We start from the raw sequence: 13,952 nt of genomic DNA, 5'->3' as shown, positions 1-13,952 counted from the left end.
TCTGGGTTTCTAACGAAACATCGTGGCCTTGGTTACGCTAAGACCACAGGTGGGATTTCACATCGGTGTCTTTTGGGAAGATTATTCTCGCTTTGGCAGCCGTGACATCCTGTGTCCCTGCAGCACTGCTGAGATCTCCCCCCGGAGCCGCTCTCCACCACTCCCGCCTTTGAGAGGCACTGCAGCGCCCAGCGCCCGCACCGTACGGAGAAAGGAGAAGTGACAGGAAAACTATTTCTGTTTGTTAATTGGAATTGGAGCCATAAAATAGAATTAAACCAGTGAGGTTTTGCAAAACCAAACCCAGCCCATAAGTCATAACTGGGGCTCCAAAATTATTAGGCTGCAGAAGCCCTGTCTGCGTGACTGATGTGCAGCCGGCAGAGGCGGCTCTCGGGCAAGGGTGCTCACGCCATATCTGTCTTGCAGAAACGCACGGAGCCTGGAAGATGAAAATTTAATATTTGCAACAGCTGAAACAGCACAACACCAGTGTGCCAGAGCAAAATACTCAGTGGAATTTATTAAATTAGTAACAATAAAATAAACATCACTTTTATAAATGCATCTAATTTAGATGGAGATCTACTTAAGTTGAAAATACTGGGGTTTTAAATACCTGAGACTTCAAAAACAAGAGAAAGGACTGAACGGAACTGTGTGCAGTGCAACGGATACATATACTTGGAATAAACATCAACATCGGATAAAGTGGGGCGTAAGAAAAGTGAGAGTGAAAAATGTCCTGGCTGGCAAAAATGAGCACAGCGGTAAAGACCTTCTCGGCCCAGCACTCTGGCCAGCCTTCAGCCTCATCAGATTTCTATTTCTGAATGTAATAAAGTATTACAAAATTGTATTTTTTGCAATGATGTCTCCTTTATAGGTAGAAAATGGTGAAAATCTCGCTGTCCCAGTGGAAACAGAATCAGCAATGAACAGAACATCCAGTTCGGAATTAGAAATTGCTACAAGAAATTCTGAGTGGTCTAATCTTAAAATCTCAAAGTGATCTCCGTGCTACAGAATCAAAAGAACTGACCGCACACCAGCTGCTGCGTAGAGGAAACTTCCATTCCACCTACATAATTACTTTTAAGAGGAATTTTGTTTCATTTCTCAGAGTGCTAAAAGCACCTTTCCCCCTTGAAAAGTATTCTCAGCTGAGATTGTGCAACAGCTCAAGTGAAATCTAAGTAATGAGTCAGTTGCTGTGCTTTACCTCTAAAGTGGAATTAAAGATCATTCTGTACGTAAGAACATTTGTTTGAATGGAACTTTATATTTGTTAGTTGATACAGAAAACATTTCTGATTTCTCTGACACATATTTCTTCCCCCCCCCCCCCCCCAAATGAAAGAGAGCAATGCCTTGAACGAACAATGATCGCTCTTAAAGTACATTTCACGGCTGCAAATGAACCCCGACTGACTACCTTTGAGAAGCACAAGGCATTTAGACAGTACGCTCCATCTCATCTGAAAATTAGTGCCCCTTAGTGAAGATACTGTAATTGCCTGCCCGGGTGATCCTGTTCTGCTGCAATGTCAAATGGATTTGCTCAAGTTATTATGGCAGTTCTTCTGCGCAGAAGCACTGTATCTTTGTTAGAAATATATTTCACTACGGAGCCATCATTTCTAATATTTTGCTGCTTCTGAAATGATCTGGTCTCTTCACATATAAGGAATTGTCCCACATTCATTGTTCTCAAATTACCTTGGGGAAATATTTTTATATATCTTAATTAGTTGACCCACATTATAGGAATAGTTGTTAACGGAGAGGCAAATTAATTAAATCACCTACAGAGAGGAATAATATAAATAGAGGACTTGACTTTTCGTCAAGCAAGAGTTGTTTCTCCTCTCCGCTGTGCGTCTGCACCCAGTTGATGCGGGTCTGCGCACAGACCAGAGCTGGCTGGAGATAACGTGGACACTGCAGCCGGGTCCCTACTGTAGGAGAAGATACCAGGCCAAGGAGCTGAGTAAATATTGGTGAGCTCCCCACCAGGCCCACCTTGTGATTTTGGTCTTTTAACCTTCCAGCTGCACCATTTCTCTTTGCTGATAAAGATATCATCACGGTGGATGAAAAGCTGAACATGAGCCAACAATGCGCGCTTGCAGCCCAGAAGGCCAATGGCACCCTGGGCTGCAAGAAAAGAAGCGTGGCCAGCAGATCCAGAGAGGTGACTCTGCCCCTCTGCTCTGCTCTGGCGAGACCCCGCCTGGAGTGCTGCGTCCAGCTCTGGAGCCCTCAGCACAAGAAGGATGTGGACCTGTTGGAGCGGGGCCAGAGGAGGGCCACGAAGATGCTGGAGCCCCTCTGCTGGGAGGACAGGCTGAGAGAGCTGGGGGGGTTCAGCCTGGAGAAGAGAAGGCTCCGGGGAGACCTTGGAGCCCCTTCCAGTCCCTAAAGGGGCTCCAGGAAAGCTGGGGAGGGGCTGTTTGCAAGGGCACGTAGCGACAGGACGAGGGGCAATGGTTTAAACTAGAGCAGGGCAGGTTTAGGTTAGCCATGAGGAAGAAGTTCTTTACGCTGAGGGTGGTGAGACACTGGCCCAGGTTGCCCAGAGCGGGGGTGGAGGCCCCATCCCTGGAAACATTCAAGGCCGGGCTGGATGAGGCTCTGAGCAACCTGATCGAGTTGAAGATGTCCCTGCTGACTGCAGGGGGTTGGACTAGATGACCTTTAGAGGTTCCTTCCCACCCAACACATTTTATGAGTCTATGATATATTTCGCTCTGTCATATCTCAGCATTGAGTAATCAATTAGCTAAAAGTGGGTGAATAATTTACAGACCAAATTTGCTTCTAATGTAACTGCTAAGTGGCATTAGTATTAGGCCATATTTTAGTGGATTGTATTATGTTGCTAGTAGATTGTTATCCGTGCAAGCTGCCTGACACACACATGCTTGTAAAACACCTGTGTGGGAGCGGGACGGTGCCGCTGGCAGGTGCTCACGTACCGGGGGACTCCTGGGGAACTTCTTGGCATTGTTTGCTTGCTCGGGATTATGAGTGTTTACATCTAGGCCACAGAATTAACTTAATGACTCAAATGTCAGTATTCTGCCTTAGAAATATTGTCTAATCAAAAGCAAACCTTCTGATTTCTTAGGCAGACAGAGCTAGTACAGCTGGATCTTTCATCTTTCACCCTGTTATCTTTGCTGTACAAAGTATATCGCATAAAGGACTTAACAGTGAGGACAGGGGAGAAAGAAATAATTCTTCACTACGCTTGCCTAAGAGTGGATTTGATCTGCTGAACTGGGCAGATCAAATTATGGGCACGCGGGTTTACCAGCCAACAAAGGAAGCTCACTGCTTTTTAACATATAAACATACAAAATGTATACATGTATGCATAAAAATTAAATGAGCATTATTAATATGCTCATGCTGAGATCTACCCTCTTGTTTCCAGCTAGTAAGGACGAGATCACACAGTCACAGATTATAGTGAAAAGCAAAGACCTCTAAAATAAAGCACCCCAGGTTTTGCATGTCCTGTCACCATGTGAAATCCACTGGTCCCTGGCGCCCGGAGGCCGTTGCCCTCCTGGATGCTTTTTTCTTAAAAGTTGGAAATAGAGCGGGTCAGAGATCTCGAGATGCGTAATAGTTTCTGACATTTGCAAAAACTATTTAACAGCTTTTTTCTGTGCTCAACCTGACTTTTAAGACACAAACTACTTTCAGTTTACATGCAGTGTATCTTTTCCATTCCTTTGTAGACACGATATAATGATAGCCAAATACCAGTTGACCACATTGAGCAAGAAATCTGTTAAAGGCTGACGGTGCTGTGGATTTTCCCACACAGGGTGGTAAAGCGTGATATTTGAAAAAGGGCTTTTTTAATAAAAGCAAAAGTTACAGTGGTAAAACCCCAAAACTTTCAAACAAGATCAAAAAAATAAAACCCAAAAGTAGGTTAATGGAAGCTTGATGAGAACTATTTATTCTGAGAATTCACGTCGACTACTAGAGCTCAGGCTCCAAGTGAAGCTAAAACATGCTACAGCCTCTCTGCAGGATTCCGTGTACTCTCGGGTGGGTGTCCGCGCTGAGCGGGGGGACAGGGACGGATTGAGGCACGTGTGCCTCTGCTCCCTACAGATTCCCGCCCCAGTCTCTTACTCAGAGCACCTCCGTTAGGTGCTGTGACCGTCATCTCTCACGCCTGCGGCACTCACTCGTCCCCAGCCGGCCCCTGCAAGGAGCTTTTGTGCCGCGCAGAGCCGTTGTGGGTTGGGGCACAGAAGCTGAACACAAAACTGTTGTTCACGTCACACAAATGGCAACACAAACACTATCCCCAAGGGCCCACTGCTGGAGAAGGGAGGAGCTCCAGTGGTTTTTGATTCCTGTGGCAGATCTGCTCTTGACAGCTTTGCTCTGCAAGACTTTGGGTAGAATGAGGCGTTAGGTTTCTTATTAAAATGAAGAGTAATTGATTTTACAGACAGCCGTGGGTTTATGTCGGAGAGGGCAGACCAGAGAAGCGCCTGTTGCCCTGGGAAGGGAGGGGATGGATTTGATGAAGATGCCCAGTTCCCCCGTGGGTCCGTATTTCAGTCTCAGAGTCGACCCTAAGGAAACTCCATCCTGCAAAATCTGCTTCTCCCTGTAATAGGGCGCAGCATTGTGCCAGGCTTAAAATCTATGGTCCTCCTGCCCCAGCTTTGGTAGATCACTTGGACATGCCCTGCTTTTAAATATCTTCAAGAATCAGTATTCTGTGGGGCTTGGGGGAAATAGCCAGGTGTTAGTTACGTGACAGTAGGGATGGAACAGGGAAAGAAAATCCTGGCAAGCTACAACGGAGTCTATGGGAGCAGCTGGAACACATTCTGCTTTTGTTAATCTCTTCCTGGCACGTTGACATCAGTCAGTTGTGAACCGAGGACCAAGCACATCCTTTTTTCGCGTATGTGTGTGTCATGTTTCTCCGCAGGGGTAACCTGTGGCGGAGCGGCGGGCAAGGACGCACCATCCGCAGCTCCCACACTCCACCCGGCAGCGACTGGGAATCACAGCTCTTAGCAACACCCACCCCATTTACTGAGCTATGCTTTGGACACCCCTCTCTACCACACCCCTGGGACACAACTTGTAGAATTTAATGATAAACTTAGAGAAGGAGGGAGACACACTGTCTGTTGGAAGATATTCCAAACTTAGAAAGCAGCTTTAGAGAATTGTAGGATAGATTCCAGCTGGAGAATGTGGTCAAAGGGCCACTTTACAGAAAACTCGCAGTTGCCGATCGCAAAAAAACAGGCGGATATTACCCAGTATTTGGGTAACAGTATTACCCCTGGTTCTTGCTTTTTTCTCTAAGCAGCTGCTAATGGCCAATGTCCAAGATAACGCAAGGGGACAGAGAGATTCCTGGACTCATCCAGGACTGCCATGCCCTGGAAGACTAGGAAGCTTGGTTTATCAACCTCAGTGGCTGTTACAGGTCTCACCCGAGCCTTGCCTACGTGGGAAATCCTAGTTTGCCACTTCAGCGTTGGTGGTTAGAACTGGGGCTGGGGGCAGCTGCAGCGGTGACTGGAAGAGGTAAGAGCACGTCGCACCAGGCTGAGATGTTACAGAGCCTGGAGCTCGTGGTGTCCTCTACCCACGCAGACAGTCTGGCCGGAGAGTCCTAGTGGGGAGCCAGGACAGCCAAACAGAACCTCTGCAGTTTATAGCATGCTCACTGCCACGGTATTCAGCTCTAATTCAGGCCAGGCGCCATAAGGGCAAGATTGTCCAGACTAGTTTGTCCAACGTGGCTATTAACCAGGGAGCAGCATGTGAAGACAGGTTTGCAATAACTAGAAATGCAAATAAAGCATCAGTGCCTTCAAACTAGGGGCTACAGAGAAAGATCAGCAAGAGCGTCTGGAAGAATGTGGATATGCACGGGACCTTTGCAGAGTCTGCAGAGGATCTGCTTGACAGAGAAGCGATGCTGCATAGCACAGCATTCCTGTTCAGGCCCATATGAGGAAAGAAGGTTCCTGCTGGATGAAAAAATGTAAGTGAATTCTCATAAGTAAATATAGCATTCTAAACATGAATATGTCACAAATCTTCCAAACCCGGTTATTATATTCCAGTTAACGAGCACTGCGTTGAATGCAGGAAGTGAAGGCAGCGGTGATTTACTGAAGAGGGCAATGGTACCTGGCTGCTCCATTGCGTCACCAGCTCCACCGGCCGAGTGATCTCCCCCACTGTGCCCTGTCTGCCGCTGTCCTGCAAACCCTGCGACTACTGACATCAGCCCGCTGTGGGTGCAAGTCACCGACATCCTGATTAGGCAACACGACCTGCTCTTTGTGCCGCTGTAAATGACAGCGTGAAGTGCTGGGCACTCCTTCAGGAGCTAACTGACACACGGGAGCTGCATGTTTTTAACTTCACATCAGTTTGAAAACATATTTCACTGGCACTGGTGTGAAGGTGCATGGGAAGACAGGCGTGCTTTGGCAGAGCTCTCTGGAGAGCTTTCCACCCTGGGAGACGTGATTGCTCCTGGTTTGTTTCAGTGGTTTCCGACAGCCCGTCACTGTCCTGCCCTGCCCTTGAAAGAGAAAGCAGCACCAGCTGAACTGAGGGGGTATAAAATCATACCAGTGCCCCTCCGCTCTCCCCATCCAGCGATAACAGGGCTGAGTAACACCCTCTGCTCCCTGGCTTGAGCCTGGGCTACCTGGGATTTCTATGTGTCCCACACAAATACGGACAGACCGTCAGCGCTGGTGTCAGAGCAAAGCCAGGTTTGCGTGGAGAGGTGAAACAGCTACAGCTGGGGGAGAAACAAACATAGAAGCCTTTGGGCCCACACGTGCTGCTTCTGACGCGAAGCGCCCAGCGCTAGGCCAGCACAAAGCACCCTTTATTTGCACGTCTCCATAAACCCTGGGATGGGCCAGGGGCTGGGAAGAGCAGACCGTTGGTGAAGCGCTGGATCCAGCAGAGGCACCTTGCTCCCCACGGACTGTGCTTGCTGAAGTTCCCAGCGCTGTTCGAGTGGAGCACACGCATTCCTGTGACACGGGGCAAGGCAGAAGATATGGCTGACCCTAATCTCCCCGTGTGCCGAAAACAAACCAGCCCTCCAGTCTGTGGCTGTGGCCAGCTGCACTCCAGCAGCCTGCCCAGAGCCAGCGGAACAACTGCGCAGAAAACAACTTGAGGAATTCCTGGAATTTCTGAGGAGTATTAAAATAACCTGAGTATCCAACAGCAGGCAGGTATGAGAGATAATAGCAGAAGTGGCTGCTTATCCCTCTTTGATACTTGATTAAGTGCAAATTTTGTAATAAAGCATGTGAATATTGAGAGTGTTTATTTCAGCTTTCCTCCGCCTCCCAGATTCTTTGGGAGCAAGGACGCAAGGACTTCAGGAAGCCTCCAGAACGCTCGGTAAACCACTGTATGCTAACAATAAGATTTTTTTTTTCTCCTGTTCATAGTAATTTTCCCAGTTCCCAGAACTATTTGGATCTACAGTAGGAATACATCTCCTCTTGCTATTCTACACACATTTCTATCAGCAGCAAGATCTCCCTACATGGCAGCAGACATTTCACTTCAAAGTTCTTGCCAACCCTTTAGGCTGTAATTAGACTCGAAAGTGCTGGAGCCAATCTGCCCAACAGGGAAACTTCTCTGAAAACAAAGGTTTTGTAAATGTTGAAAGAGATGATGGCAAACAAGAAACAGCTAGTGGCTTCTTGCAATTTCTCCTGCTGACTGCTCTTTCATTAAGTCTGGTGGAAGAAAACAGTTCTCGGAGCCTAACCATAGAGTTAAGAACACAGCTTCTCTTTTAAACTGCAGGCTCCAGGGTCTTCCCCTCTACCAACTGCAGGTTTTCATGAGTCTGGAAATTAGACAGGAGAGACACGCTGTTGGGGTTCTACTGTAACACTTCTCTCTCAACCACTCACCAAAATCACCTTATCTCAATTGTAACAGAAGTCTAATATTATATTATATTATATTATATTATATTATATTATATTATATTATATTATATTACATTATATTGTATTATGACATTTGTTACATCTTGCATTTACACTCTCTAGGAAAACCTTTACACTGGATCTTATTTACATCATATAAAAGGGGAAACTGATTCCCCTTTTTTGGGGTTATTCAGTCCAGAAAAGAGTCGGCTCCGGGGAGACCTTAATACGGCCTCTCAAACTACAAAGAGTACTTATAAGAAACAGACGTTTACCAAGGCCTGTAGTGACAGGACAAGGGGCAATGGTTTTAAACTGAAAGAGGGGAGATTTAGATTGGACGTAAGGAAGACATTTTTTACGCTGAGGGTGGTGAGACACTGGAACGGGTCGCCCAGAGTTGCTGCGGGTGCCCCGTCGTTAGAAGTGTTCAAAGTCAGGTTAGACAGAGCTTTGAGCAACCTGGTCTAGTGAAAGATGTCCCTGCCCATGGCGGGGGGGTTGGACTAGATCATCTTTGGGTCCATTCCACCCCAAACCATTCCATGATTTATCTCTGCCTCCTGTGGAAGCTCTGCGTCTTTGGCCAACAGCTAATCAAATCGGGGATTTTTGCTCCTCTCTCCTGCCGCATGCAGCTCTGATGATTACAACAGGCACTTGGACACCAAAGCTTTTAGCAGCACTCCCTGAGCTACTAGTATTTTTGACATCAGTCCACACCTAAATTTAGCAATTCCCAGACCTAATGTCAGTGCAACTTTGCTATTGCTGATTTAGAATAGGGCTCTGGCACAATATTCTTATTCTGAAAATAGCTTCTAATTCTTTACCCAGGGCAGAAGTGCTGTCCTGTTCTACCCACACAACCCCGTGATTCAGTGATATACTTAGTTCTGCTCATGTTCAGTGATGCACAGAAGCTCCCCAGTCCTTGTTAGATTGATAACACTGAGGTTAGGCCTGACCCAGATATTAAGATACATTGAATTTAAAGGACTCTCATATTTAAATCATATCCAAATCTGCAGTTGGAACCTGTCATTTAAGGGTACAAACACCAAACACCTTCAGGCATAGACCCGCAGGTTGCACACTCCAGGATGTGAGTTTGCAAAGCGACGGCTGGCTGCCGGCGTGCAGAAGTGATGCCTGGATGCTGGTGAGCAGAAGAAGCTGCTCCACAGATCTCCTTAGCACGTAAAGCAACCTTCATGCGCATGTTCAGAGGATGAGCAATGAATTTGGACGGTGTACATGCTTGGAGACTCTTTTGCATGTATACAGAAGTGCTCTGTGCATACGTGATAGCTTGGGCCATCCCATATTCTTAAACTTGGCTCTCTTTCTTTTAAGTCCAATAAACGGTACCTCAGACTGCAAACCCTAGAGCTGGTCATTCATGAAGTGAAGTCTACCTGGCTATAAGCTCTAGGAGAGCTTGCAGGCTCATGAGAATTTAATTCAGAAAGCAGGGATTATGCTGCTTAAATGACGTGCCACATCTGAGTACAAAGCCATTAATGCCTTGCAATTTTCCAGCTTATTATTCAGTAGTAACAGACGTGGATGAAAATAATTAGACACAAGTAACACTACTGTAACTCCTGCCACTGCCACTGCACACCTATCGCTTCAATATACATCATGCTGTGCTTATAAGTGACCACTGTCAGGGCCCCACTGACAACCTGCTGATAACATCAACCCCACGTGTAAGATCTGGGGGGGTCATCTCATGCAAAGAGTTAAGCCGTGGTCAGAAAGTCCAGGAACAGAAGTCATACTGTTGTGTTTTCAAAGGGAAGCGCTAACATCGACTAACGTGGTCTCCCAGCCCTTGTTGCAAGGTGGATTAGAGAAACTATGGGTGAATCAGTCCGAAGCCAATCGACCAGAAAATATTCCAAATTCCCAGGAAATTCAGTTTCATATCTGATGGGGATCAATATCAACTCTTTGGATGAAGTTTCTTGATCAGTTTATCCGCTCCTTAACTACGAAGGGGTAAATATGCACCTTTGCGTGCTCCCAGTCACGCCACTCTGCCCCCTCCCTTGCATTTGGCGGTGATTGTACACCAGCATGGACACTCAGATAAACTGGTGATCAAGATGAGTTCACCCAACTCAAAACCAACCTCATGAAAAGACAAAAAGTCACCATAGCTGCACAGTTGCTAGCCTGATACGAGGGCTACAAAGGGACTATGTGGGGTGGGTGTGGGGAGAAAAGAGGAAGAGAGGACAGCTGCACCAGCCCTAAAGGAACTTAGACCGATTGGGAAACCGTCATCAGAACAGACCTATGAATCAGATTTGCCTTCATAAAATGATACCACAGAACATCTGACCAAATCAGCTCCCCGTAATAACGTTTGAACATCAATTGCAACATACCACAGTAATGTAATTAATGTACATAAGATACTACGTGGCACAGCAGTTAGGGCTCCACGAACTTTGGCCAGTTTGCTACAATAACATCTATACAGGCTGCCTACAGCCATTTGTGTAAATGAACTAGAAAGTGTTGCCTTCCTGATTTTATCAAAAATGCCCAACTATTTCGTACGCACAGTCTAGGCTCAGAGCCATGTGGTTATGAAAGACCATCAGATTTCTCATACAAGAAACATCTCATGGATACACAGAAAGATCTGAAAATGCAAACTAAAAGGCTCTCAGTTACAATACGATATAACAAGAGATCTACGAAGGCCACCTGAAAGTAAAGGCAATGAGAGTCCAGAATTACAGTTTTTGAATGGAGGGCGCTCGTTTGGCTCATCAAACAGAACTGCGCTTCTGGACTTAAAAACCATCTTTCTCTTATTAACTACCTCCTCTCATGAATGCTGGGCCCAGAGCCTGTATCCTGGGCTGCACCGGGCGACACAAGAGTGAGGGCACATGGATGGTGTTTGATCATGCAGGTGCACCCCGTTGGAGGGGGTCTGCGTGGTGAAGAAGCCAGCGGTTGGGCCAGAGGCACCTACCACAGCCCCTCTGAGAGCACTCGGCCATTTCCTTGTGGCTCCACGTAGGCTCAAAGGCTCAGAAGCATTAAACGACAGATCTCTGATCCCAACCTCCTTGTGAAAATACTTCATTGGTAAGCAGGCTTCTGTGTTACTTTGTCTTTCTAGAAACAAATGGCTTCAGGGAAATTCCCTCCCGCCTTCCTCTCCCGCTGGGCAAGAACAGCTCCAAGTACGTTGCTTGTACCAAGAGTAGGAAAAATAACAGCAGAGCAGTTTAACATAATCTGCAGGAATTGCAATTCATCCTCCAAAATTGTAACATGTAGGTATCTCTCCATGATCTATTGAATCTTATCGACTCATTATTTATGCTGAAATCTCCAGCCAGAGCAGAGGCCGGCTGTAGCAGATGGCTGGATGCATACAAGGGTTCCGCCTGTCCAAAACCCCGCTCCTGTGAGTGTAGGGCTGCTGTGCCAGCCCCCGGCAGCCGTCAGTCCTGCCCCCTGAACACCTCCGCAGCCCTGGCCCTGTGTGCGCGGCAGCAGCGCGGGACAGAGTGGGATTAACACACAGGGTAGGTGTTTCCTGGAGGAAAACCCATGCGAGGTGCTTTGGAGAACCGCAGGCTTGAGAGCGCCGTCCCCTTTCCTGCCGGTTTAGCTGTGCAGCCCGCCGTGCAGCCCTGAGGCCAGCGGGGACAAGATATGGCTGGGATGGGACGTTAAATGTTTAATTTATATCCAAATAAGGGTGATGTTCTAAGAAAACCCTCCCTAACAACATTACTGGGTAAAACAAAAAGGTGGAGCTTTATTCTAAATAAGTTTATATCTTAACAGAGGATCTGACCCTAACAGGATTCGGGTTAAAAAAAAAAAGAAAAAAGAAAGGAAAGGAAAGAGAGAGACAGTAAGTCCATTCCTTTTATTACTGGAAAATAAAATCCCCAAAGTGACAGGGATAGAAAGTCTCCTACTGTCATTCCAGATCAGAAGCAGAAAGAAGTCTGCTTACTCCACTGACAGAAACGCCTCTTTTAAACTGGGGAAAATTCAGATCAGCCACGAAGGGAAATCAGTGAGCACAACGGAAAGGTGGCCGATCCTTTGAGCAGATGTCACTTTTCAGGAGAAAAGTGGACACGACTGGAAGACAAACTCAGTCACAGCAAACCAAGTCTATCTGTAGCGCTAATTAGAAGCAGTCGCTTTTGTCCAGTAATTTAAATACCTCTGACTTTGCTTTCTGTGGACCTAGTTCTTAGAATCTTGTAATTATGTCTGAATCATGTTTCCCCAAACGCACACCTTAAATTTTAAAGGTATCTCCTGATTTTGAAAATGTGTCTCCTTGAAGCTGTATTTTCTGGAAACTGCGTTATCAGGACACAGATAACACAGATATATTTTGGTTTTAATTTTTAAATGTCTTTGGAACATTTGACTTTGGAAGGCTCTGAGTTGAGATTTTTCCTGCTTGTGTTTGGCAAGCTGGCCTCCTACGCATTAAAATATTAAGTCAAAATTGCATGCTTATCGTCATGTTCAGTTGAAGCAGAAGTGAATCATGGCTGGGGTTTTTTTACAGTTGTGGAAGGAAGAATCCAGCTGCTTTTTTTTCTTTTTTTCTCTCTGGTTTACCAATTTCAACTGAAAACGAAAACAGGAAAAACTGGTATCACCAGCCAAGAAATCAGTGCTCTAGTTTTTTATGTATCTATCACTGAGAATTTCTCATTCTGAAAGGGACTGATTTATCACTGATAAAGTGCTCTAATAGGATGGCACCTAAAAGGAAGAATGAAGAATAAACTTATGAAAACCCCCCACTTTTGTGAACTAGGGATGGAATCGGCAATTATCATTTTGGTAAGAAAAATGAACGATGCTTTGTTTAGGAGGTTATTTCTACTGTTCTTTAAACACTGCTTAGATAAGATGCTAAATTTACACAATTGTCTACAAACGTTTCCTGCGAGGGTGAACTGCCAATTGTAAAGAATTCTATTTTGTATTACTGCAGAATCAAACAGACGAGAGAAATCTGGGAGGGCTGCTATAAGGTGTTCAGTCATATTAAGACACGGAAGAGGAGAAAGGAGAGATCAAGTGAAAAACTCCTCAGGCCTCGCAGCTTCCCCAAAGAGAACCTGTACTCCAAAGCACCTCATCCTTCCCTGGGGCTGTCAGCTCCTCAGCTTTTACCCTTGCTCCACTTCTGCTGGGTGCCCTTGACAAGAGTATTCCTGTCGCTGAGTCTCTCTTGTGTGTAAAAAGAAAACAATTCCTCACCTCACGGAGCTGTTAGGGTTGTAAAGTGCCTGTTAAACAGACACTAATTGTCATGCTATGCAATAGTTAGAGTTCTGTGAAGTCACTGATGAGGTCAGGAATGATTCAGATCGATCAGAGTCATGTGAAAGAATGGAAGCTACGCTATGGGCTTGTGTTTGATATTTACATTCAGTGAGAAATCTCAGATTTCCACTAAACCATACAAGGCACAGCGTTATAGTGGCTTTCCGACTTAATTTGAATGAGCTTTTTTTTTTAACCTAGTTTTCCTCTTTACAGAAGTTTTGCAGAAGTGTATTTAAAGAAGGCACGTTCATAGTGCTTGTTTGTTTTTTAAATACGTCCATCTCAATCTACTGACCACAGAGATTGACTTATTATTGATGTACTTCAATAATCTGACATTGCCCTCAAGATGATGCAAACAAGTCACCAAGGTTTGTGGGGAAGGTAGAAAAAACCCTAAACCTCACTTTTCCTTCCTCCTGTGAAGATTTCAAACAGATGGTGAAATAAACAAATTGAGCTGTGACCTACAAACTACCTACTGACTTAACAAGATTTTATTTAGCACCTCAGAGGCTTAGAGCAGCAATAAACTAAACTTTTATCATAGAATCATGCAATCGTTTAGGTTGGTAAAGACCATTAAGATCATCAAGTCCAATCATTAACCCAGCACTA

The 13,952-nt window shown here is 45.7% G+C and overlaps 1 protein-coding gene across 6 annotated transcripts in view; it reads right to left on the bottom strand.

The window, feature by feature from the left end:
• MCF2L2 (MCF.2 cell line derived transforming sequence-like 2) overlaps positions 1-13,952 on the bottom strand; it is a 152,998-nt gene that overhangs the window by 54,135 nt on the left and 84,911 nt on the right. The window lies entirely within an intron of this gene.

The sequence above is a fragment of the Rissa tridactyla genome, chromosome 6 (genome assembly GCF_028500815.1).
Source record: "Rissa tridactyla isolate bRisTri1 chromosome 6, bRisTri1.patW.cur.20221130, whole genome shotgun sequence".
NCBI lineage: Eukaryota > Metazoa > Chordata > Aves > Charadriiformes > Laridae > Rissa > Rissa tridactyla.
This window is presented reverse-complemented; position numbering and strand designations above follow the sequence as displayed.